Here is a 23374-nt window from a genome sequence, read left to right on the forward strand (position 1 = left end):
GATTTCAAGATCCCTAGGGGGGGCGCCACCCAGTACGGATGGGAGCGCCCGGGGGAGGCGGCCATTGGCCCCTCCCACAGGGAGGCAGCACCCACTACAGATGGGTCGCCTAGGGGGAGACGGCCATAGGCCCCTCCCAGTGGGAAACCGGCTATATGCCCCTCCTACGAATTTCCCGGGGGCCGGATATCCGCTCCGGCGGAAGAGAGTGTGGGGAAGGGGGGGAGTCCACGCTGTCCTTCTTACAGATACCTCACACGGGAACTCAGATGACCTTTAAGATGGCGTCGAGTGAAAGGGGGCCCCCACGACAAGGGAAGTTACAGTTGGCAACGAGGGTAAAGTCCTCTGCGCATGCGCCACTCACACCGTGAGGGCGGGAATTTGGTAGTAGGGATCTGACACAGGTTAAGACCTTGCCGTTGGCCCTTAATGCTAGGATGTACAGTTTTATTTTAGAATGTTATGCATTTTCAGGATGCTAGACTCGGCTAGGAAACCTTTGTATTAGAGATCTGTTAAAGTTTGCCAAAGAACATGTCTTCAGCAAAATGTAATGAAAATAAAATTGTACATAATTTATGAAACGTTTTAATTTAAGTTTTACATTTTGTTTCATATTTTACTAAATACGGCCGGGGGGGTAACTCCCCCCCGCCTTCCAAAAACTCAAACTTGTGTTTGTCTCCTCCCATGGGGAATTGGTGTTGGGAGGGGGTGGCGTGCATCCCGGCCATATGGAAGCAAGCATTGAAAGAGGATGAAACATTGAAACAACTCATTTCCTGTTTGCCTCATGTGACTAGTAAATCAGATAGTGTGACAAATGAATTCGGAGATTACAGGATAGTATGATCCGAGTTGTTTGTTGTGCAAGGCATTTTGAGAAGAGATGGAAGATTGGTGATGCCCATGGGTATACGATCCAGGTTGTTGAAGCTGATGCATGAAGGTCACAGGGGCATGTCAACCATAAAGAGAAGGGTTCGTGTTCACTTTTGGTGGCCGGGCATGGACAGAGAGATAGAAAGTTTTGTGCACAATTGCATACCATGCATTTGCAGTGACAAATCCGACAAGGTTGATGAGAACCGTATTACGCCAAGTAAGTTTCCAGAAATACCTTGGCAAAGGGTGGCAATCAACATCTGATGGCCTTTTACTTGTAGAGAAATAGAAGGCAGGTATGCAGTTGTTCTAGTGGACTGTTCCTCCAAGTGGCCGGAGGTAGCTTTTGGGAGGGAGGTAAAAGCTTCCTGTATTGTAAGCTTTTGTGAAGAGATCTTTAGGAGGGAAGATAATCTAGAGTGGATTGAACACGATAGTGGTCCAAATTTTGTTGCTGAAGAGTTTCTGAAGTTTCTAAAAGAGGAAGGGGTGAAACATCAAAAAACTGCTGCAAACCACCCACAGGAAAATGGCCTCATAGAAAGATTCAACTGTGTTTTGAAGGAGGGTTTGTAATTAGCAGTGGGGAGTGGTGTAGAATTCAGAAGAGCTATCACAGATATGTTGTAGAGTTATAGAAATACACTACATACAGCAACGGGAGAAACACAATTTGTCCTACTAAAGAGTAAAGTGGCATGCATCAAGGTGAAACCGGTATGGATGAACAGAACATGTAGTGCAGTAGTTGATAAAGTAGGACTTGAGGAGAGGGTGTCTGATTGTCAGAATAAGTATTGACAGAGACACAATGACAAGTTGAAGAAAAATGTATGAATTTTAGTGATTGGGAAGTGGGTAAGGGTGCATGTGGGTGAAAGTGTAAAAACTGGGTACTCAAAGTGATCGAATCGGAAAGAAATCAATTTGGTGAGGGGCAACAAAATGTGTTTTCATAATAGTAAAAAGTGGAATATAAGGACGATAACATTGTGCAGTGCATTAGAGAGTGAAATAACCAGCATACGTTGCTTCCTCAATTTTTCAAATGTTTTATGGTGTTCTTATTTTTTTCATGTCTTATTGAACATTGCTATTACACATTATTATTCATAAGGTATTACATTTTGTTGGGAAAGGGCAATGTGTTTGTATGTTTCAAATTAATTCTGTCACCTGGCATCTTCGCTTCACTGTGAAAGTTCCAGTATTGGCTGGCGATTCCTTGTCCTAAAAGAACTTCACAATGATATGAGCCTGCCAGGATTTGAATGTGCAGACTGAGCTATCTGAATAAACTATACATAAAATCACATTTCAGTGATTCCTGATTCTTAAAAATAGCACAACATCCAAGCAAAAGGTCGGTATATAGAGGTTTCTCATGTGCTCAAGAGTCTAAAAGTGGGGTTGCTATTTTTTTAAACCAGAATCTAGATGCAGAAATTGTGCAGTATGAAGATGGGGGGACAGGACGGTGGTGTTGGGTGACGTGCTTAAATAAAGGTAGGGAAAGACCAATTACATTCGTCAGCTTTTATGCCCCCGTGGAAGATCGTGCCCCAATCTATGACGAGTTATTTCAATCTTTATTGTTAGTTAGAAGGGAACATAGTGATAGGTGGTGATTTTAATATCCTTATGGATATAAAATTAGATTCCACTAGTAGGCCAAGGAAACAATCTAAACCAAAATCAAGAAGATCCATTATGCAGAATATATCTTTATTGGATCTCTGTGACCCGTGGTGTGTTAAATTTCCACAGAAAAAAGAATTCACGTGTTGGTCTGGGAGACATAGATCATCATCGCGATTAGATTACTTTCTAGCTTCAAGGCTATTAACATTTTCCTACCAAAAATGTTTCCGTAATGGTTTTTCAGACCACGCAATGTTGTTAATTGAATTCGAAGTAGGTGAAGAGATGAAGTCATCTAAAAGATGGATATTTAATAAAATGCACTTGCAGGACAATAACTGGGTCTCTTTCTTAAAAATCGAAATCTCTGAGTTTATAGCACGTAATCTAGATACAGCCCCACTCCATATTGTATGGGACTCATTAAAAGCTTTTATTCGTGGGATTATAATCAGTAAAGTTGCAGAAGAATGGTGTATTATTAAACAAACTAAGACCTCACTTTATCAAAAAATCCACTCACTTACTCTGTGGCGCCAAGTTAATCCTTCGAGTGATGTACAAAAAGAATTAAATGAGGCTAATCGTAAACTTAATACGTTTCTTTTTTCACAGAGTGAACAGCAATTTTCGATAAAATCTCAGAGGGTTTACGAGGAAAGTAATTTCTCCAGGAAACTCCTCGCATGGCAGGCAAAAGAGCAAGTTGCCGCAAAGTTAATCCACTCTTTAAAGTGCCATGTCACTTAAGTTGAAGTATCACAGACGGATGCTATTGGCACTATTATGTTGTCCCACTATAAACAGATTTATAGTCAGCAGCAAATAATAGATCTCTCCAAGCTCTCAAATTTTCTATCCAGATATAATATGCCCTCCCTAGCGTAGATAGACAGTGATTCAATGCAGCGGTTATTTTCTAAATCAGAATTAGAATTAGTGGTTAAAAATTTACCAATCGGTAAAGCATGTGGTCCGGATGGCTTTCTGGCTGAATTTTTTAAGAGTTTCTTTACCCCGCTTTCTAATTTATTATTACAATTTTTTAATTATATGTTAATGGGTGGTCAAGTTTCGGATTCTTTTGGGGACGGGGCCGTTGTTAGTTTTCCTAAGAAAGGTAAAGATTCAAAAGACCCTAAGTCGTACAGGCCTATCACATTACTTAATACCGATTATAAGATCCTTACTAAATTACTTGCAATACGTTTTAGTTCAATTGCAATGGATCTTATTCAGATCAGAATGGTTTTGTGGCAGGCCGGCAGTTAGCAACCAATACCCATTTTCTTACGGAAGCTTTAGATTATTTTAAAGTTAAAACAATCCCGGCTTTAATTTTATTATTAGATGCAGAGAAAGCTTTTGATTTAGTGGTCTGGTCAACTTTTTTTGTTATTTTAAAACACTTTGGTATCCCTTCACAAATTATTAGTTCAATTCAAAATGTATACATGGGTGCCAGAGCAAATATAATGATTAATTCTGTTATGGTAGGTAATGTTTCGGTACAACGAGGCACCAGGCAGGGTTGCCCCTTATCCCCTATTCTTTTTGCTTTTTTTATTGAACCGTTAGCTACAGCTATTAGTGAATCTGTAAATATCCCTCCACCGATTACATCTATGGCAAAAATTTAACTCTATGCCGATGATATCATGTTGATAACTAAGACTGATATCCAATCTCAAACTGCTGTTTTGCAGCTTTTTGAGGAATTCGAGGCCTTAGGAGGTTACCGAATTAATTAAAAAAAAACTGAAATTTTAGTGAGTGGTGGGGGGAGGTGGATTTACATGCGGATTTAGCTGGCTGCATTAATTCAAGACCAAAATGGTATTTAGGGGTTATGTTTTCCACCTTGGTATCCGATTTACTTACGCTGAATTTTGACCCACTCGTACGAAAAGTACAATCTTTATTCACTAGATGGGATTCACTTCCACTCACTATTATGGGACGGGTGGCACTTATAAAGATGTGTGTACTTCCACTATTTAATTTCTTATTCTCAGCTATTCCGTGCTTTCTACCCAGCAGTTTTTTTTCAAAAGTAGAATCCTTATTTTCTAACTTTATATGGGCTAAAAAACGTCCTAGGATAGCAATGAAGACACTTTATGTAGATACTGAACTGGGAGGCTTATCTCTTCCCAATCTTAGAGATTATTATAGTGGATATTTTGCTCAATATTTAGAATGATTTTAATCAGGAATGCAAAATCCAAATTTATTTATTCATTTCTTCTTTGACCAAATTAGTCAAGAGGTTCAAACCCCAGTTCCTTTGCACATCCCTAAATTGCCAAAACTCACCCGATATAAAATAATGTATTTGTTCTTTAAACGTCGTGACGCTCTTCTAAAAAGATATTCTCCCCCGCAGTTCAATTCTAGAACTCCTTTAAGGAATGCTCTCATTTTTATGGGAACCAAAATCGGATCAGATATTGTTTGTCAATGGGAGAGGGCTGGTTTTCGCACTTTATTTGATTTTATAAGAGAAGGGACCTGGCTGTCACCAAGAGAAATGCAACAATTAATCCCAGGAAAGTTTATGTTATCCAATTCATATGTTTCGATTTTTAAAGTATTGGGACAAGTTGAGTTAAGAATGATTGATTCTCCTTGTCAGCTGTGGGATGATCTGTTTTTGATTTCTCAGAATAAGAAGCCAGGAGCATGGAAACGCTATTTAGCTCAATACACTGATTTAGATCTTAGTACACGAGCCATTAGAAAATGGCAAGAACAAGAAAATCATGTTCTTACTATGAATACCTGGAAATGTATAAACAAATTGAATTTTAGTGTTCTTCGTGGCTCTAATTGGAGGAGAATGTTCTTTTTTACTAAATGGCTCCTTTATCGAACTCCTGCCGTCATCTAAAAAATGTATACGAATGTTAGTGCCATCTGTTTTAGATGCAAGCAATACAGTCCCGCTAATTGGTCCCACACTACAGCTTACTGTATTAAAATTGTCCCTTTTTGGAATGAGCTATTCGAATACTTACAAAATTTTTGTGGGATTCAGATTGTTTATAACGTTAAATTAATACTTTACGGATATGATAGTGATCTCATTTGCTTGTACAGTTGGTCAAACTATTATTTATTGTGATGGCAGTAGCGAGGTCCTTGGTGCTTCAGAATTGGAAACTAACCCAAGCTCCTACGTTTAATGCCTGGCTTCAGAAAATGAGAAATGTTAGAATAAGTGAATTGCGTTATGCACAGCAAATTGGGGGGATAAGGAAATTTGATAACATTTGGAAATCATATTTTGAGTAATGTTGAAAACTGTACTCTGTAAACTGATTTTGTATTCTTTGGTTGTCAACATATGCATTTTCTTTTTACTAGTTGAAACTTGATACAAGAACTTCAATAATAAAATGTTTTTAAAAAACCAATATTCGTTCTGTACTGAACCCTGAATATCCAAACCTGATACTGCTCCCCAAACCTATCTACTTGTCCCTTAAATGGACATTTAAAGTGGCAACCCATTAGCTGCATACCCATAGGCAAGCATGTACATAAGGGCAGATGATGACATGTATGCAGCCCCAAACTCCTTATTTGTAGAGCAAATATGCCACTGTGGGCTACTTTGCACCACCTAGAAACTGGATCACAACTTTGTAGTATATTTGTACACGGTACTTGGCATTCTGAGCTTCCTTTTATTGCAACATCATGGAATACTTTAACAGCAAGCAAAATTAAATTGTTAGCACATTGGAATGCTCGAAAAACATTTAAAAGCATTTTGGTGCACACATTATGATAGCAGCACCATGGAATGTAAAGGTACAAACTCTGAAATGTTTAATTTTCTATTAATTTTCTTTATTAACCACAAGGAGTCAGCAATAGTTATAGTGGTGGGGTGAAAAGACTCAGAATCAGGCTGAGGGCCTAATTAGGAGTTCTGTTCTGAAGCAGGCCACCATGCAAGTCCGCCAGACTACAAGTAATCTCATTGTCTGGTGGGCGGTCCTTTGGCATTCCCACGGTGGTGCCTATTAAAAAGGCACTGCAATGGGACTGACAAAGCTTGTTCCTTCACGGCATGGACTGTAAAATTCATGCCATGCCGGAACTGGGATGCACTCACACAGAGGGGGCACAACATGTGAACATAGTTCCTCTTCACTGGTGATGTCATGTAGGTTCCCACTCCATGAACACTGTGGTGGAGAGGAAACCAAAGGGCCCCTGCAGGGCCCCCTATGCCTCCTCTGCATGTGATGCAGACAGGTGGGGACATCATATGCTCTCCTGTATGAATGCACCCCAATGCCTACACGGGATAGACTTAACAGACCATGCCGTGCAGGAACTGTTTTTGGCGTTCCCATTGTGGTGCCCATTTTCAGGGCAAGTTTTTGGAAACATCACAAAAAAGCCTGCAAGACAGAAGGAAACTCCGAATCTGGCTGGCTGGCAGGCCGACCATGACTTTGGCTATATGGTAGCTGGGAGGACTCTGCGCTGCACCGCCAAAGTTATAATCAAGCCCTTAATCATCATTAAGAAAGTAACATACCACAATATAACAAAACATCTCGATACATTAGTAAAAAAACTTTAAAAAGGACGCACCTTTGGGGGCATGGCCAAAGTGGTGGGCGGCTAGTACGTGCTTCCTGATCGCTCCGAGCTGCCACCAACAAAAGTATTTACACATGCCTGCCAGTTCCTCTCCGTGCCTTCCGGAGGTGACAATGTGCTGCGAGAGCAGAGGGCAAAAACAGGAGCCAGTAGAGATTAGACAGATCTCTGGCTGCACGGCTCCTGTACTGCTGGGTGGCCACATCTAGCATTGTGGCTGCGGCCCACGGTGTCTTGAAGCAGAAGGTGGGCTAATCCAACACACTGCTCAGCGGAGAAGACAGCAACTCCAGCGGCCGATTATCTGACTGGAATCAAAGTCCGGAGGGGTGCGCGTCCCCCCTCTGCTGACTTTACGAGCACGGTGGAAGGAGGATCGCTGCACGGGCAGCAGCATTGATACACTTCTGCAACCGGTGCCATTCTATTCCAGGAAGCTCCTACCTGCCGAATGCAACGACACCATTTCTGACCAAGAACTATTGGCAATAAAAACAGCATTCGAAGAGTGGTGCCACTACCTAAAAGAAGCCAAACATCCCATGCTCATATACACGGACCACCGGAACCTACAGTTTCTTCGTTCAGCTCGTGCCCTCACATCCAGGCAGTTACGATGGACACTATTCTTTAATGAGTACGACTTCCGCATTATTACCGACCAGGAAAAGAGAACGCAAAGGCCGTTGCACTATCCTGCCTGGAGGACACCAATGACTCGGTGTTTGTCTCTAAACTGTTGCCTATGATTCCCGAACAATGCTTTCAGGGTGTTGTGCTGTCTTCTGACTTCCTATCCCTTCTTCATGATGACCCCATACAGCTCGATCAGTCTACCGTGACTGCTAATCACAAAGGAGTTACCACACAGAACAGGTTCTTGTATATACTATCTTCCTCTGGTAGCTCGCCAACAACAGGTCCTGTACATGTGTCATGTTCATGTTCTGTTCAACCATCCGGGTTATCACAAGACCGTGGACCTTTTACAGAGACACTTCTGGTGGCCCACATTGGAGGAAGACACCAGAGTCCATACAGCACGTTGTGCAATGTGTGTCCAGGGCAAGAGCATGACTGGACCATCCGTTGGGCTGTTACATCCCATACCTGTTCCTCCCCATCCTTGGGACACCATCTCCATGAATTTTGTAGTTGAATTGTCAACCGCCACGTCAGGGTATACAACTGTGCTTACTATAGTGGATCATCTCAGGAAAATGGCTCATTTTGTCCCGCTGAAGAAACTACCCTCTGCAGCCGAATTGGAAGTGGTCTTCCTACAGAATGTGGTTAGACTGCATGGCATACCAACTGTGGTGATAACAGACAGGGATACACAGTTTGTGTCTTGTTTCTGGACTGAAGTATGTGCTGCCATGGACTTGGACGTTCGTTTATCATCAGCATATCACCCGCAGACCGATGGCCAAGCCGAAAGAACCAACCATACCATGGAGCAGTATCTATGATGTTTGCTTCTGTCAGTGGATAAAGAATGGGCAGACGTGCTATGGATGGTGAAATATGCCTATCAACAACAAGCATTCTGCCACATGCATGTCACCCTTCTATAGCCTCCACGGGAAACATATCAGAACCATGCCATGGGAGGATACACAGTCCAGCCCCTTGCCCACAGTCCAAGATTATCATGCGAAACTATGCGCACTCTGGCAGCATGCTCGATTTGAGCTCGCCAAGGAGTACTATAAACAGTACGCGGACAACAACAGAAGAACGGAGCCCACATACAAGAAAGGGGACAGGGTATGGCTCTCCATTCGTAATCTTAATACCCATGGCCCCAAGAAACTGTTGCCACGGTTCGTAGGTCCTTATGCTATTGAGAAGGTAGTCAACCGAGTATCCATGAAGCTCTTGCTGCCTCCTCAGGGTGATCACATTGAGTACGAGGTCAGGGCTATGTATGGTTCCCGTCACACCCAGGTGTGGCTCTTTTACATTGTTGACTGGTTGGGTTATGGTCCGGAGGAGAGATCCTTGGACCTCCTGTCCCCATGTTCAGCACGCGTCCCGTTTGGTTCGAGCTTTCCATGTCCGTCACCCATGTCCGTCACCCGCTCAGCGCTCGCCCTGCCACCCCTGTGTGATTCTGCTGTAGCGGGTGGGGGTTTTGTTTTGGACGGGGTGCTGTCATGGTTTATCTTTTCACCCCCTCCCACTCACCTGTTTGCCTGCGAGTGTTCTGTGTACTCACTCAGAACACGATTTCCACACTTACGGTATTCAGCCGACTAGCGGTCCAGCCTCCTACTGAAAGTGCCATGGCATCATTAGCGCTTCCGGGGAATCCGCTTATCAGCTGCGGCTTCCCCTGGGTACGGCGCTTCGTATTTCACCAGCCCTGCTGTCTGGAACTTGCCTGCATCCACAGACATTCTCCAGGGTAGGTCCGCCTGCCGCGCTGAGCGCTAGTTGTGTTTCCTGCTACTACCGCGCTGGAGCGCTTCTTGGTGTTTTAGCACAAGCCTCTCTCAAGTGCTTTCTTGTGCTTTCATGACTTTGCTTTCAGCACTGGAGCGCGTTTGACCTTCCATGCATATTCGCACTGGGGCGCTACCTTGTGTATTCCTGACCTTGTTTCACGCACTGGTGCGCTTTGTCTTCTTTGCATATCGTGCTGGAGCGCTATCTTGTGTTTTCGTGACTGTTACGCTAGAACCACTTGCCTCACAGCGCTGGAGCGTCTGTGTGAGGCCAGTTCCTCCCCTTTGTGTGTCCTCAATTAGCATCTCGGTTCTCTGCCTACTGAAGTGCTGGGTACCTTTTTGTTCCTTACCTAGCATCTTGCCCATCGAGTAGGCACAGCTTCTATTGGTATAGCGCAGGAGAGCTTCTTACGTTTCTTTTCAGACTTTATCCTCACCACCTCTGGAGTTCCTGATGAAGTGAAAACATCTGTTTTAGCGCAGGAGCGCTTGTTGATTTCCTTTACATAGCGCAGGTGCGCTAACTTCTTGGCAGACCTTCAGTTCCTTTTCTTTATTGGTAGCAGACTGTCTGATGTCTTCATAGGAGGTAATCGCCGTTCCGACATGAGTGTATGCATGTGAGTGGTTGCAGAGTTGCTGTGTGATGGTAACTGGTATTCCCTTATCTTTCCATCCAGCTGGTGCCCCAGTTCATCTGATTAGAGGGACGCCCGCTTCTACCTACCTGACATCATCCTGATCCTTTGAGCTACCATCCTCACTCCCATCTTGACCTTAGTTTATTATCAGATCTGGATTAGGGTGGGGTGGGTATGGGGGCGTTAGCTCGTTTCGTCTCTGCGAAATCTCTCCGCAAGAAATAGGTACTTGTGGGGAACCTGACACCCCGCTGCTGACACCGCCATGGCAAAAGCACAGAGCCATGCATTGGTATCCCGTGGGGGAGAGCGTGAACCCTCTAGGCCCGGGAGTGACAAGTAAAGTGGCCCTGGAAATAGATCTGACCCCGGGGGCTTGATGCGGACTGCAAACAGAAAGCACAGGGCTCAATAAAACCATCCCAACACAATGCCACGTCTTCTCTGACCACAGGGGTAGAGATCACTACCAGGACCTTGTAGCGCTAGGCTGAGGCAGGGACATACAATTTGCGATCTTCACCAATGACCCTCATAGTTAGGAATAAGGGTGTTGCGATGCGGTCATTACTGGACTAGAAAAGCAAGAGAGGTGCCTTCCAGCCACACAGTGTGAAGGCGAATAGAACATACGCAGGCATCTGAGAAGGTAGAATGTGACAGCATGTTGGGGAACAGAACAACAAAAGACAGCTCCCTCAAAAACATGTTTGACAAGCAAGGAAGCACCATCATGGAGGATAAAAATGCAAATGCAGGTGCAGATACCAAATTGGACCCTGAGCACAGAGAGGGACCAGTGACCAAGTCCTTTCTGGAATTGTTATTCACCTCCCTGCGTGCAGTATTGCAGGGTATGAAAACGGAAATAGTGACAGAAATAAGAGAGGTGCGATGCAACATTGATGAGGTGGGTGAAAAAGTTGCCAAACTAGAAGACAGGGAAACCAGTCGAGAAGAAGAAATCACATGGTTACAACAGGAAGTCCTCAGGCTCAAAGAGCAACATCTAGATCACCAGGCCCATAATGAGGACTTAGAGAACTGCTCCAGGAGAAACAATATACAAATTAGGGGAGTATTATCAAAAACAGAAGGATCCAACCTGTGTGAATATGTCACAGGACTTTTCCACCATATCCTGGGTCACACAGAAGAGTCCACCCTGCAGCTTGATCGGGTCCAGAGAGTAGGACTCAAACGATCAGGAAAGGAACGCCCGGCAGATATACTGGTGTGCGTGTACAATTTTGAAATCAAGGCGGACACCCTAAAACAAACTTGCTGTCCAGCAGAGAGCAGCAGAGGAGCAGAGAAGCAGTTCTGAAGCGAGCAGAACGCCTGAAACGCCAGCCGCACACTCGGCAGCAGCGAGAAGAACCCACGCTCAGTGTCCCATCAAGGTCCCTCCCGGCCCGGCCCGGACCGGCCCCCACCGGCCCCCCGTAACCCGGTAAAGGCTCCCGGTGCTCAGCAAGATGGGAGGTTAGGGACGAGAGCAGGAGAGCAGGATTGAACTGACGCTTCGTCCGCGTCCACGCAGTGCCCCTGGCCGTTCTGCCGGGCCGTTTTGCAGCCGTTTGCTGCCGAGGCCGAGGCCGAAGAAAAACACAGAGGGGGAGCGCTGAAAGGGAGAACCGCACCAAGAGCCGGCACCCTGCGCCCAGGCTCTCGCAGCAAGTGACAGGGAACCTTCACCTCGCGAACTTGGGGGCTCGGGACACCCGGGGAAAACTCAGGCAGTTGGCCTGGCCTCCATCTCCCAGCAAGCTCACAGCAAGCGGCAAGCGCCAGGCAGTGAAGAAGCAGGTACGAGCTCGAGGCAGTCTGCATTTTGCCAGCAGCCCAGCATGGTATACCTGCCCTGCGCCCTGCCTCAGCTCTCCTACTCTGGCAGAGAATCTCGAGCCACGTAAAGCAAGAGGCGTGTAAACCGAGACAGAAAGCAATCCAGGCAGCAACCAGCAACTGAGCCAGCGCGAGCGTGAGTAGCAGAGCAGCAGAGAGCCAGAGAAGGGGACCGACCGGGAACTTCAACGAAGCAGAGCAGCTGAGCACTATCTGCTATCTGCCATTTAAAGCAGCAGCCAACATCAAGTGCAGAGCCGACACAACTTATCTGCCCGCGAATCAAAGGCGGGCGGCTGAGAGTACAACTTGGATTTGGAGTTCCAGGGAATTTTTGGAAATCATCCGGGGGACCAACCTGACGACCACTGGCAGCGGCGAGCGAGCGCGACCACGGTGGAGAGAGTGAGTACGAAATAACTTTTTCCTTTACCTCCATCCTCACTCTCCTCCCGCACCCCACCACACTCCCCCCTTAAAAGCGCCTACCAGACAGCGAGCGCGAGAGAAGCCAGCAAAGAACAGTGAGTGCGGGCGAGGTGACAACAACAGCAGGAGGTTGGAAGCTGAGGCTCCCAGCGGGAGGCACCTGTAATAGTCTCCTCTGCCCCACCTCCCCTAGGCTGAACACGTGAAGCATTGCAATCGGTTGGTGGTGAAGCCAATAGACCACAGTGAATATCCCTCACAACACCACGCAAACAGCCCACCAATAACAAGCGTCTCAGACCAGCAGGAAAGAAGCCCGAGAAGCCTGTAACGCTGCAACTCACGCAAAACCGTTGCAGCGCCAACGGGCACCAGAACACCGGTCCATAGCAGCAGAAACAGAAGCACCGCAGTCTCGGCGCCAAAGACTCGGAGACACAGAGAGACAGAGTGACTTCCTGCGCCCCCGGAAGGAACCCACGGGATTACCATGAGGTCGGGCAGGGAACGGAAACCTCCAACAAAGCAACCAGCCAAAAGAAAAAGAAATAACACAACTACGAGCTCAGCATCACCGGAAAAAAATAAGCGAGCTACCAACAGTAAAAAAGAAAAAGACAAAACAACAAGGAATGAATTCAATACCACCATAAACGACGGTCCGCAAACTGGCTGCCAACAATCCGATAAGGACAATAACCACAGCCCAATCCAACTTCCAGAACAACCCAGAAGTAACAAAAGGAAAAACACTCACCAACTACTCATTGTAGCGGGTCAGCAAACAGAGACAAAACACAAATTTCAGCCGAAAATTTACACAAAATTTGCCTTCCTAAAAAATCCAGGAAATGTCATCTTCTCCTCGAATGACTCCATAACAGGCCTCCAATCCCCACTACAACCCGCCAAGGCAAATAACGCCTTTCCACAATCTACGAGCTACTCAGAAGCAGATATTCACAACGCTCCAACCCAAAGGGAACGATTTAACTACGCAGAAGGTGAAGCAGGAGAAGCAGGCACAGGGGACAATGGGGTAATAGAAACCAGAAGGCAGGAGTCACTAGAAGGCACCACCAGCCAAGCCCCCCTACCAGAGGAACCAATTAAGGGAAGTAGTGATGGACGTTATGCGGAAACAATCCAAACAAGTCCCTCACTAAAGGAGGATACATCATGGAAACACCTGTCAGAGCTGCCAGGGCCCTCGGGGCCGGATAGCAACAAAAAACACCTACCTCCAAATAATTCCTCCCCTCACACACACCAAGGGGTGGCAGAAGTACTAACAACTCAAGAATCAGTACCTCCACTAGCACCCATTGCCCATATAGCACAAATAACTCAAAACCACACTGAGGCCCCCGACACACCGGGACCAAAACCTGACCCTGCTAACCCGCCTCCTCACACAGTAAGAGGGGACCAAAACTCCCCAGATAGGGACATGTCTTTCCTGGTATCCCAAGAATGGAGCGAGTTAGTGGCAACATACAACGTCAGAGGACCCACCAATGGTAACAGCGAAGAAAACTCCCATCTCCCAACAGAGGGGACCAGAGATCCCCCCAACCTCTTCTGGGCAACCCTACTCAATACAGCACAGCTAACCTCAACGGCACTTCAGTATCAATCAGATAAACTCGATCTACAATTGTCAGTCCTACAAAGCTTAGCAGAGGCCACTATGGGGATCGACAGAAAACTAGCTGACCTTAACGGACTAATAAAAAGAGGACAGGAGTCAGCTAACCTTATTCAAATTGAAAGAACCAACTGCATCTGCTCCCCAATCATAGACAAACTATCATCTCTACCAACGATGTTGGGGAACCTTCTGGAGGACATAAAAACAAATATCACAAAGCCCCCCTCAATAATCGAAAGGCATGATAAATCAGCAACAAAACCAACTTCAGCGAAATCCCCATCACCAACGAGATGGCCCCACAACACTCACCTCAAAGGGGCAACAGTAAACAGCAAAGAATCACACAAAATAAAAACAATCACGCAGTGGGGCCTGCCCCCACCCATAACAAGCTCACCTGGAAAATCGCCCCGGAACACCTTCAAAAGAGGACAAGTTGAAGAACTGGAAATTCCACCTAACGCACGGGCCCGACGTAAGCAAAAAAGAAAGGGCCGGAACAAGAAAACAACAGAATTGAAAAGTATAGAAGAGCACAGTCAACTCACCACACCGAGGGACAAGGAGCAGCCAGGTGACAGCAAGCACCACAAGGAACCTATAAATCTCCCATTACCACCCATAATTTCATTACAAACAAAGACACCAACAAAAGTAGGAATAGGATCCTTCGCGCTTCTAAAAGAGGCCCCCAGTCCTCACTTAGAACAGAACCCTGTCGGCCTATCACTTAAACCAACAACCGGATACCCACCAGGCCAGGAACAAAAAGAGCAACGGGCCTATCAAGCGGTAACAACACAAACAACCCCGGGAGCAAGCAGACAGCCCGGAGAGGACCCCAACCCTACCCAAATCAAAGCTACATCAAATAACTCCTCAGAAAAATGCACCTGTAGCAAACATGAGACCGGCACCAGTGATACAACACAGAACAGCCGTTCAATAAGTGCCGACATCTCGCTAAGCAGCCAGATAAAGGAGGAACCGGAGGGTGCGACATTGAATAGCAGAACAACAACAGCGTACATCCATAAACCACACGGTAACACCCAAACCGAGCAACAAAAGCACCAGCAAACATCTCCCCTGGGGGAAAACGACTCAGACGCAATTTTATTAATTCCAGAATTCATCTCCAGAGGAAGAGTGGACACTCTAAACAGGGGCAATATTTTAAAGCTCATTAATTCAATCGAGAACCTAAAAAACATAAAAACCACCGATCTGCTTACACTCGAATTTCAACCAACCTCCAACCCACAAGGAAATGAAACAACAAAGACCACATGGTCATCAAGGGAGGTAGGAAACCTAATTATGGAAGAATCTCCCATTTTTTCACAGTGGGGAATTAGACTCGAAACAGAAAAAAAGCCACCCTACCCCACTCTGCTCCTTGAAGAAAGAAATCAAGAACTCACCCAACCGGTCAAATCAATACTAAAAGGAGCGCTTAGTCATTCACCAGGGTTTGACAAATATTCGCCGCTATCTCACAAGCCCTCCACTCAGCAAACAACATCACGCAGTCTTAAAATCACACGTACTATACCTGGAGGTGACTCCAACTGACAAAAAGTGCCACCCTTAGCACACGACCCAACGGCCACCCTCACTAAAATCAAAATATGCAGTTGGAACATAAATGGTCTCTCAACCAAACTGGATGATCCAGACGCACAAAATTAATTAAACAGTTTTGACCTGATCCTACTTCAGGAAACATGGGAACCAAATGACATCCCTTTACAAGGCTATACAACCCTGACCCATCCGGCAACCAGAGGCTCCCATTATGGCCGATGCTCAGGAGGACTCGCAATACTCTCCTCAATACCTACCATCGGTGCAACGGAAACAAAAAGAGCAAACATCACCCCACCAAACGGAATACAGTGTATATCATTTGCAGTTAAAAACGAACAGGTCACTCAACAGCTACACGTCATAAACACATACATCCATCCGAAGCACAAAAAATCAGGGTCAAGGGAACTCATCAAAGAACTGACAAGGCTCATGGCTGAGGGGGACATGGAAAACGTACTTGTGGCAGGAGATTTTAACCTTAACCTCTTCAGAGAAAAAAACACGGACGACATGACAAAGGAAATGGATACCATCTGGAAAATCCCAAGCCAATCTCTCCCCCCCCAAAATAGATACACCAAAACTGCAACCCAGTTTGTACAAGATCTCGAGCAACTAAACCTGAGAGTGCTCAACGGACGACACACTGAGGACATTCCACCATCACCGACTTATTTCTCATCAAGCACCTTTTCACACCTCGACTTCATGCTTGTATCTCTCCCACTGTACGAGAAGATAAGCTCGTTCAAGATAGGATACAGCACCCAAAGCGACCACCTGCCGTTAGAATCCACTCTTGAATTGACCAGCGTGAATAAAGCAGTCCCAAGAAGATATTTTGCTACAGAACACACCATCAACTACAGAAGAATAAGATGTAAACCCACCGAGCCCGAGAAACTCCTAAATAGCGCTAAAATAATCTTACATCAGACATTCAGCTCAAACAATAAACCCCTCGACGCCTGGGCTCGATTCGTCACGGAAATAGGAGTCAAACACGCAACAGAGATAAAAACCCAAAAAGGCAAAAACATTGCCAGGATCACATACGGCAAAATAACAACTGCAGAGACAAAAAACATAAAGAAAGAAATAAAAAAGACCCTCAAAGAACTCCGAAAACATCCTAACATCGAGGGCACCCAAAAGCACCTCCGCAACCTTAAAGCACTGCTAAAAAAGAAGAATTGGGAAAGAAAAAGGCAACTAAATGAGGACCTTTGGGCAAAAATCTTCCACAACTCCAAACAGAAGAATAGCTCCGGCTTCTGGAAGATCATCCACAGTCTACAACAACCAGGCCACAAAGGCATTGACTCTAACATCTCCGAATCTGACTGGGCTACTCACCTATCAGCTCACTTTAACACAGCGGACCCAGCAGTGATCAAGCCATCAGGGGGAGAGAGGTCAGACGCAGGGTATCAGAGCCTCGACAAACTGGGCACATTCCCCCACAAAGAGAACCAAGCCGGCAGGTCTAAATCAATCGAGGACCAAAACCCAGTCGTGGCTAGAGGTCACTCACCCATACCGGGCCCTACCGCGCACCGAGAAGAAATATTACCCCAGGTCAACCAAGATAGGTTAAGGAAACTAATCCTGAAAGGCAAACTCGAGGGGGCCCCCGGTCCCAACGGGATACCGCCGATCCTATACAAGCAAGACCCAGCCTTCTGGTGCAATACTCTGACACCAGTATTTCAAGCAATAAGAGGAACGGCCAGCATACCAACATCCTGGAGAGGCTCAATAATTAGCCCAATCTACAAAAAGGGAGCCAGGAACGACCCAAGTAGTTATCGTCTTATTGCCCTCATCGATACAGAGGCCAAATACTATGCAGGCCTCATTTTGGAGGAATTAACATCTTGGGCAACAGGAAAAAACATCATCGCAGCAACTCAAACTGGATTCCGCAGCGGCCAGGGCACCTCAACCAACATCATGGCGCTAACCCTTCTGTCCGACGCTGCAAAAACCTCTAAGGGGGCACTCTTCACGTGCTTCATAGACTACAGTGCCGCGTTCGACCATGTGGATCGGCAAAAACTCTGGCGGAAGTTGGACAGATGGGGAATTCCAGGCCCACTTTTACAACAGCTTATAATGCTATATACCGACACCTGGGTCAGGATCAAGTTAGGTTCTGGCACGCATCTTTCGAGACAAATCAAGACCAGTAAAGGCCTGAAACAGGGCTGCGTCCTAGCCCCCACGTTGTTTAACCTTTTTCTCGCAGACCTATCCGACGACCTGGAGACAGTCAAATCCCACGCCCCAAGACTAGGCAACATCACGCTTTCAAATCTTCTATATGCTGACGACCTAGTCCTCATCAGTCGGTCCCCTATCGGTCTTCAACATCTCCTCAATAAAACCAATGCATTTTCAAAAACCAACTCATTAACTATCAACTTAAACAAAACAAAAGTAATGACAATAAACTACCATAAAAAACGGAAACCTGCATGGTTCCTGAACGGACAGAGGTTAGACCAGGTAACCTCCTACAAATACCTAGGAGTCATAATAGACGGCAATGGCTCCTTCAAACAACAACTAGATGCCATTCGCCGAAAGGGTACGACATTCCACCTATCGATAAGACCCTTGCAGAAAGTACTCCCAGACCGGACCCTGGGCCCTCTCCTACAGGTAACAAAAGCTCGCTTACAGCCTATGCTCACCTACGGCAGCGAGGCCATGAGAGGGAAAGACGCAACAACACTAGACAATACCATCAGTCGAGCGTACAGGGCAATACTCCATCTCCCCAACAACTCATCACCAGCACAAATTCGGCTAGAATTCGGCCTGCAGAAACAAGCAGTCGAGAGAAGAGGCGCATACCTAAAAAACTGGCGGAAAATCAGGGATGCGGACCAAGGGTCCTTAAACGCCCATCTATGGACGGAACTATCGATTAGAGACAACTCACCTGCAAGGACTTACTTAATGGACTCACTGAAGGTCTTAGGACTCACAGACTTATGGGAGTCGGCAACTGACCCTCGTACCTTCAAAAAAGTGGTGTCAAAAGTCACCAAGATGGTTTCATTAATCGAGGACAAAGCCACCCTAGCTAAGAGAGCGCACGGCTGGGCGGTGCTGAAAGGTTACAGCGCTCTAAAACCACAAGACTACCTAATGATGGGCCTCACACAAAAGACAAAAAATAAGTTTCTTACAATGCGCATGGGCAGAATTCCTATAGCTCCGCACCTGGCACCATGGGCAAGGGAAAACCCCGCAAATCAATGCCGTCTCTGTCTTTCCGCGAAAGAGGACCTTATACATATAATCTGCATTTGCACAAAACTCCTGGACATAAGGCGCTCACTGCTACGAACATTATGGAACCAGAAAGGCATAACGAGCTGCAGGCAGGCCGTGATGCTCTGTTTTAACCCTGATGAAACTCAGCTAAACTGCAGAATAACAAAATACTTTGAGATAGTGGCCAAAAGACTAAACGAAAAAAACAGAGGGTCTTCTCTAGCAGAAGTCAAATAACAACAAAACAAACACCCCTGGCTACCACGGTCATCAAAGTGGAAGCAGTAAGGACACGAAAACTCCACAGACTCATTTACAACAATAGCTGAGACTTTTTTACATCTGAACTACTGCACTTTATTAGTTTTAATGAAGACACCGACTTTTTTAAAATTTGTACGTTTTTATAATTGTGAGTTTTTATTAACTGTACAATAAACAAACCTAAACCTAAACCTAAAACAAACTTGAGATGCGCACCGAGTCCAGTTCAAAGGTCATTCTCCAATTTTCTATCAAGATCTCTCCTGGATCACCTAGCAAAAATGCAAAGATTTCTGCCCTGTCACAGAACATTTAAGGAAATCCAGCATCCCATATGCATGGGGTCATCCATTCCGCATTATTTTCTGTTATGAGGGAGCCAACCACCAAATCAGATCCCTCAAAGAGGCCTGTGCCCTCTTGCACATTGAGGCACCCGTGGGCACTGAAGAGCGGCCCTCCTCTCCCAAACAACAGCAATCAACTAGTGAGAAACACTCAAAACAGAACAAATACCAACCCTGACACGAGTAGTAAGAAAATACAGGCGGTCTTGCAGGCGCTATGCCAGAGCACTACCTCACTTCCTCTCTAGTAAGACATAGGCATGGCAAGCTAGCTCGAGCATTGCCCCCAGTTGACATAAGGCACAACCCATTTGTATATTGAGTCTTATTGTGCAGGCCTTAACAGCCCGGTAAAGCATAAGGCGATCCTGTCCCACTTGGAGCGGTCGGGTGAGGACATTTGCATGCTTCAAGAAACTCATCTTTTAGCTGGCGACACCCACTGCATGAGATCACCCCGGTTTCCCAGACAATACTGGACCTCAGATACAACTAAAGGCAAGGGAGTTGCTCCACCCAGTGCACTACACAATCAGGGGCTCTCTCGCGTGCTGATGGGCCACAGTGGCTAGCAATAAGCTCGCTTACTGACATATGGAGTCAAACGCACCCCACCACTAGAGGCTACACATTCTATTTAGCTGCCCATAAATCCTATGCCTGTATAGACCATTTCATACTTACAGATGCCCTGAGGGGATGTGTAGGTGACACAACTATCAAGCCTCGCTCCCTCTCTGATCATGCCCCAATCACGCTATCTCTGAACCTTGCCTGTCAACGCCACCCATCTCGATGGTGTCTCTGGGATGCCTTGCCACAATCAGACCAGAAAGCGAAAACGATTCACACGACAATTACAAAAAATTATCTTAGCATTAACGACCATGAGGAGGTCCAACCCACTTCCTTATGGGAGGCATTAAATTTAGTGACACACGTCGAACTAATAGCGATATTTGCAGGAGAAAATAGGCTACATACAGAGCAATGGAAACAGGTAGAGGCGGCAGTCGCAGAGCTAGGACAATACATAAATGCACAGAGGCCTCCGCGTTTGGAAGGAACTGGGAAAGAAACGTTTAATTCTACGACGCCTTGATTTGGACAGAGCGGAATATGCCCTCTTACACCTCAGGCATAAATTCTTTATTAGTGGAGATCGCTCATGCTGCATGTTAGCCCATAGATTACCCCATAGGGAGGTCTCAGGTACAGTGCCGGCGATCAAAACCCTGTTGGGGACAGTAGCACTCATATACAGAAATTGCTGAAGCCTTTCAAGCTTTCTACAGCAGGCTGTATGCAGGAGGGAACTTTCCTTCTGGGGAGATAGACTTATATCTCCAAGAAGTACAGCTACCTCGGCTCCCACCTGACATAGCCTCTCAAATTGACAACCTCGTCCAAGTGGATGAGGTTGTATCGGCAATAGCTTGCCTCAAAATCTCCAAAGCACTGGGCCCAGATGGCTTTACCCCACTATTCCACAAAAAAACGTTTTGCAGATCCGAGCACCACTCCTGACAAGACTTTTCAACTTGTTCCTTAACACGGGATGCCTACCTGACTCTCTATTAGAGGCATCCATGTCCGTTATACTATAACCCACTAAGGACCCCCTGGAATGTGTGGCATATCGCCCAATCTCATTGCTTAATACAAATGCAAAAATATTCATGAGCATCCTGGCTGCTCACCATTGCCCATACATAGAAGGCCTAATTGTCCCAGACCAAGTGGGTTTATCCCCTTGAGGCAATTTGGGGATAATACTAAATGACTCATATACCTCACAAATCTTATCCGCCGCTCCGGAAAGGAAGCACTTTTGTTCTCTGTTTACATAGAAAAAGCATTCAACAGGGTTCACTGGCAATGTTTATTTGAAACGATCTGCAGGTTTGGCGTTGGGCAAAGGTTTTTGGCCTGGATAAGATGCATTTACAACACCTCCTGGGCATCAGTCAGGGTCAATGGGTGCTCCTCTAGGCCCATCCCCATCTACAAGGGAAAAAGAAAGGGTTGCCCCTTGTTCCCCCTGCTTTTTGCGCTAAACATAGAGCCGATGGCGCAAAGAATTAGAGACAACCCACTGATTGCGGAGATTCGGCTGGGGCAGATACACACAACATTAGCTTATATGCTGAGGATGTGGTCCTCTTCCTTTCAAATCCCACAACTTCACTTTAGGATTTGGTGGATGAATTTAGATGCTTAAGAGGAAGTATCCGGGATCAAGGTTAATTACACAAAATCCCAAATTTTATTCTGCTCAGCCCCCAGTCCCCCAACTGTGGTGGCGAACCTCACTGCACAATTCCCCTTCATCTGGACCGAGAACACTATATCATACCTAGGTATCTTATGGCGCGTAGGCTTGGAAAAACATTGGAGGCCAAATATGGCCATCTTTTGGAACAAACCATTAAGACTATAGCTAACTGCTCAGTGGAAGAGCGTATCACTGCGGTCAATATTACGCTCTTGCCACACAAACTATATGTCTTTCAGACCATCCCCTTGTCCCCACCCCCAGTGACTGCTTATTCTGCAGCGAGCCACTAATCGCTTCATATGGGGCGGTAAGCAGCCATGTCTTGATTTCCAACATATTGCTCAACCTAAAGCGGGAGGAGGAATGGAGGTACAGGTGGTTCTGAGATATTTTCAAGCATCCCAACTACGCTACATTTTGAAATGGAATCACCCCCTTTCAGAGAAACACTGGTCATTTACAGACCAAACAATTGAGGGAGTGAACATATGGAGAGAGTTTTGGCTTCCTCGTAAGCACAGGGCATGGGGCTTTACTCCTCACCAGTGAGGGCAACCACCCGAAAGGCATGGAATGCAAGAGCGATCGATCATGGTTTTACCACATTCCCTTTCCCGATGACACCATTGGTGGATAACCCTGAATTTCCCCCTGGGTGCAAGTCAGAATCCTTTCAGTGGTGGCGAGAGCAGGGCTGTAAGAGGGTAGGTTCACTATTTGACCTGACAGGACCATCCCCTTTGACCAGCTCCCGAGAGATTCTGCACTACCGGCATCTGACCTCTATATACAATCAGGCTCTACATCGGGTAACCTCCCCAGACATGTTACCCACGGCATCTCGTCAATTTACTCAATTTGAAAAATGACTTGTATCTAAAAAAGTTTACAAAAGCACCATATGAGAATTGCATGCTCTTCAGTTTCTACATCCTCTATATCCACTAAATCTAAAGGGCAGCTGAGATGTGAGGAAGAAATAGTTGGAACAATCACAGAGAAAGGATGGCAGGACATACATTATAGAACCCATCACATGGCACACGATATGCCGGGCACTGAGGCAGCATATAAGGTGGCATCATACTGATACCTAACACTGGCCCGTCTGCATGACTGGAATAAAGATCGCTCTGCATCCTGCTTGTGAGGGTGTGGACAGACAAGCTCCTTGATACATCTACTCTGGCACTGCCCAAAATGTGTTAGATACTGGAAACTGATCCTCAATGACATAGATGAAGTTTTCAACACTGACTTCCCTTGCTTCCCAGCCTATACCCCCTGGGCCTCCCCAATCCCCTGACCTTTCCTCTGTGCTCACTTAGAGGGAGGCAAGTAGCTTTAGCCCTTAATGCCGCAAGAGTAGAACTAGTAGCAAATTGGGGTACTACAGTAGTTCCATACCACACAGCATGGTTGAGAAGATTGTG

The sequence above is a fragment of the Lissotriton vulgaris genome, chromosome 6, assembly GCF_964263255.1.
Source record: "Lissotriton vulgaris chromosome 6, aLisVul1.2, whole genome shotgun sequence".
In the NCBI taxonomy this organism is placed as follows: domain Eukaryota; kingdom Metazoa; phylum Chordata; class Amphibia; order Caudata; family Salamandridae; genus Lissotriton; species Lissotriton vulgaris.